The following is a 5,000-nucleotide window of genomic DNA, read 5'->3' on the forward strand; positions in this document are numbered from 1 at the left end:
ATATATATATATATAGAGAGAGAGAGAGAGAGAGAGAGAGAGAGAGAGAGAGAGAGAGAGAGAGAGAATATATATTAACACACACACACATATATATATATATATATATATATATGTATGTATATATATACCAAGGTCTATATATACCAGGTCAGACAACACGCAGCTTAAGCCCCCCTGACACTTGCACGCATTCGTGGCACGCACTGGCACGCATTGATGCGCGAACTCGCGTGAACGAGCCGTGAAAATGTCGTGAACAGTGCGGGAACTCGCGTGCCAGAGCGTACCAATGCGTGCCATTCGGGCCCAAAACTTTGAAATGTTTAAAGTTTGTGGCACGCATTGGCACGCACTAAATGGCCGTGAAATAGTCGTGAACGATGCGCCAACTGGAGTGAACTGGAGTGAACAGTGCGGGAACTGGCGTGAACTGGAGTGAACGATGCGGGAAGTGGCGTGAACTTTATAATGAAGAGAAACAAAAAGGAAACGAAAATTTTAATGAAAAGGAAAGAAAAATAAACCTAATAAATTTTTATATTTGCTGTTTTAATGTGAAAAAAATGATATTTTATTTCAAACTATTTCTATAACTTTATAATGAAGAGAAAAAAAAAGGAAACTAAAAAATTAATGAAAAGGAAAGAAAAATAAACCTAATAAATTTTTATATTTGCTGTTTTAATGTGAAACAAAATTATATCTTATTTCAAACTATTTCTATAACTTTATAATGAAGAGAAACAAAAAGGAAACGAAAAAATTAATGAAAAGGAAAGAAAAATAAACCTAATAAATTTTCATATTTGCTGTTTTAATGTGAAAAAAAAATTATATCTTATTTCAAACTATTTTTATAACTTTATAATGAAGAGAAACAAAAAGGAAACGAAAAAATTAATGAAAAGGAAAGAAAAATAAACCTAATAAATTTTTATATTTGCTGTTTGAATAAAAATAAAATGATGTCTTATTTCAAACTATTTCTATAACTTTATAATGAAGAGAAACAAAAAGGAAACGAAAAAAAATAATGAAAAGGAAAGAAAAATATAAACCTAATAATTGTTTATATTTGCTGTTTGAATGTAAAAATAAAATGATGTCTTATTTCATGCACACACTTATTTTCCTCTATTACCAATCAAGACCCAAAACTTTTGTTTTAAATAAAAATGAACTGAAAAATAAACCCAAGAAATTTTTAAGTTTGCTGTTTGAATGTAAAAATAAAATGATGTTTTATTTCATCAACATACTTATTCTTCTTTATTACCTTAAAATGAAGGGCAAAACAAATTTTTTTCTGTTTGCTGTTTTAATGTAAAAATAAAATGATTTCTTATTTCAACACACTTTTTTCTCTATTACCTTAAAATCAACAGCCTAAAAACTTTTCATGTTTGCTGCTTTTAATGTTAAAATAAAATGCTTTCTTAATACTTGTACATATTTTATGTCTGCTATTTATATGAAAATCAAATGCTTTCTTATTGAAACAAAAATAAAGGGCAACAAAAAATACAAACGAAAAAGATACGTTTCTTCTCCTCAATGCAATGGTGTCTCTGACAGAAAGCATTGTTGTCTCTTCCGAAGCCAATCCAAGAATGTCCTCGGGTTGGAGAAGCCCCGTTTTTATATGGAGTGGCCAATTCGTGAACTGGCGTGAACTGGCGTGAACGATGCGGAAACGATGCGGAATGATGAGGGAACTCGCGTGAACGTGTTGTGAACTTCTCGTGAACTACGCGTGCCAATTCGTGCCATCGCGTGAACGTCGTGTGAACGTCGCGTGAACGATGCGCGAACTGGAGTGAACTGGTCGTGAACAGTGCGGGAAAAACACCAGTGCGTGCCACAAAGTGGCACGCACTGGCGCGCATCAATGCGTGCCAGTGCGTGACAAAAATGCGCGCAAGTGTCAGGCAGGCTTTAAGCTGTGAATCACTCATACTGTGACGTCAAGTTTCCCCGTCTCACACACGTGGGTAAACAAAACAAAGGACAGGACCGTTACCTTAGTTAGCTACCTATAGAGGTAACGTAAACAATAGAAGACGCTGTGTCCATTATCATTTTATTCATTCATTCATTCCGTCACTAATAATGCCAAGTAACTGCGCAGCATTTGGCTGTTATAATAGACATGATAAAACTAAAAGCTCAAACATAAAATACCATTGCTTTCCAAAAGAAAAACCATACATAGACCAGTGGATACATGCATGTTGCCTGCAGACAGAACTAACGTTGTGGATGCTACTGTTTGCTCGATTCATTTTAAACCAGGTGATTACAAAGATGACATAAAGTCTAGGTTACTAGGTATTGAAAGTCCTAGAAATTGACTACCTACTTACACAAACACTAAATCAAGATTACCTTGAACATTTCTTTGGGTGTATAAGGCAAATGGATTGGCACTATGATCATCCTCGGGCTGTGAACTTTAAATTTCGGCTATAAAAAATGTTACTAAGAAAGGAAATTAAAGTATTAAGTGAAATGTGTAATATCACCATCGTTGGAAAATCTCATGAATCAGCCAAAGACGATGAATCTATCACGAAAGGGACTTAGCGTTAGAGATATGCCTAACAACGCAGATATTCAGAAATTTAGATTTTGATTTAGAGAAAGATGCTTTAGACGAGGAAGAAGACCTATTGAGAGCAAATAAAGAAATAAAGAAAGATATTGGGGGAGTAATTGAGGAAGAAACTCTTAAATATATTGGTGAATATATTGTAAAGAAATTTTGTGTAAAATATCCTGAGTTAGGAAAAAAGACTGAAGCGGTGCTAAGGAATGATACTTGAATAGCATGTGTTAATCCAGGGGTAATTACATGCACCTTCTAGTCAGTTTTTTTCACAGTTGTTAATAATACGGGAGATTTTTCATGCTGTACACGGGGAAGCTCTCATGGAGGGAAAAAATTGTTTTAAAAAGCTTTATTTAGAATTAAAACAGTCTGGTATTGAAGTTCCTGACGATGTTATTGCTTTTTTTGTTAAGATATCGGTATATTCTCGAATGCAATATCTTAATAATTTGATAAAGTATAGAAAACCTCAAGGACAACCATGCAGGGAGGCCCTAAGAAAAAAAAATGAAAGTTGTAACTTAATAAAATATTTTCCAAAGGTAAAATGTTGTTTTATTTACATTGTGATAGATCTACGTTCTTAATGGGTCTCGCCAACACTAAACCCCTTCAGATGACGTAGGTGCGCAGAAGAGGCTTAAAATTGGTACGCTGTCTGGCTGACCTGGTATATCTGGACTGTGATATATACATACATATATATATATATATATATATATATATATATATATATATATATATATACACATATATATACATATATATATGTATATACATACATACATACATACATACATATATATATATATATATATATATATATATATATATATATGTGTGTGTGTGTGTGTGTGTGTGTGTGTGTGTGTGTAAAGGCAGAGGTAAAGAAGTGACAGCAACATTAAATAAGAAGTTTAGTGATATACGAAATCAAAACCAATGTGAATATCAGAATCACACAGTAGTATCCGTTTATACCGATTCACTAAATACGCGTTTCAATTTCGAATAATATTATTGGCGAGCGAAACCATTTCCTCTTTGCAATGGTTGAAAATTGAATAAACGATCAATCAACTTTTTTTCACATTTTCTATGTGGTAAAAGGTACGAAAGTAATTAATTGTTATTTTATAAACTCATTTAAATCTGCTTAGTCATGCAAAGCGTTTAAACCTATATTAACTTCAAAAGTTCAAACTTGTAGGAAATGTTTTTTATGTTGGACAGGGTGACGTAAGTCTTTTCATGGTTTATATGTGAAATGTCTGTTTTGATGTTGTTACTGTTTTTAGAATATTTTAAGTCGTTCACTACTTCTTATATCGTTTATTAATTTCATTATTTCCTTTCCTCACTGGGCTGTTTTTTCCCTGTTGGAGCCCTTGGGCTTATAGCAGCTTGCTTTTCCAACTAGGGTTGTAGCTTAGCTAGTAGTAGTAGTAGTAATAATAACTATTGTTATTAATATCATTATTATTATTAATAATAATGATAATGATAATGATAATGATAATTATTATTATTATTATTATTATTATTATTATTATTATAATGATAATAATAATAATTATTATCATTATTATTATTATTATTATTATTATTATTATTATTATTATTATTATTATTACTATAATAATAATAATAATAATAATAATAATAATAATAATAATAATAATGAGATCGCTATTAAATCTGGTTTAAACGATTATAATAACGTGGGCCAAGACATGACTCTCAAAATTCCAATCGATAGATCCCTTAAGCATATGATTTCATATCTTCCAATATTAATACATCCAATGTGAATTATTAGAAAAAAAATAAAAAATACAGAAATTGAAATTGTAGAAAATATGCATTTTGAAAGGATAAACAATGAATCCTAACTGAACCAAATAATAAAGAAAATTATTTGTGAAATAAATAAAAAAGATAAATGATCGAAAACATTAATGTGGAATAATTTCGAAACCACTTAGAATAATTGAAACATTAATCTAATGTTTACGAGGAATAAATGAATGTGTAATTTAAACGGAGAGCTTTGGCTGAGAATAAAATAAGAATGAATGGCATGAATGATTGATGAATAACTGAATGTAGAATATCATATACAAAATCCGCCCATGAATAATTCAACCGAAAGTCTCAAATATTATTTTGATGTTTGTGAAGAACAAATAAACGAATAATTTAACAGAAAAAGTTTGAACTGAGAATAAAGTGAGAATGAAGAGAATGAATGACTGATGAATAACTGAATGTAAAATATCATATACAAAATCCGCCCATGAATAATACAACCAAAAGTCTAAAACATTAATTTGAAGTCTGTGAAGAACAAATGAATGAGTAATTTAACAGAAGAACTTTGAATTGCGAA

The sequence above is a fragment of the Palaemon carinicauda genome, chromosome 20 (assembly GCF_036898095.1).
Source record: "Palaemon carinicauda isolate YSFRI2023 chromosome 20, ASM3689809v2, whole genome shotgun sequence".
Taxonomy (NCBI): Eukaryota; Metazoa; Arthropoda; class Malacostraca; order Decapoda; family Palaemonidae; genus Palaemon; species Palaemon carinicauda.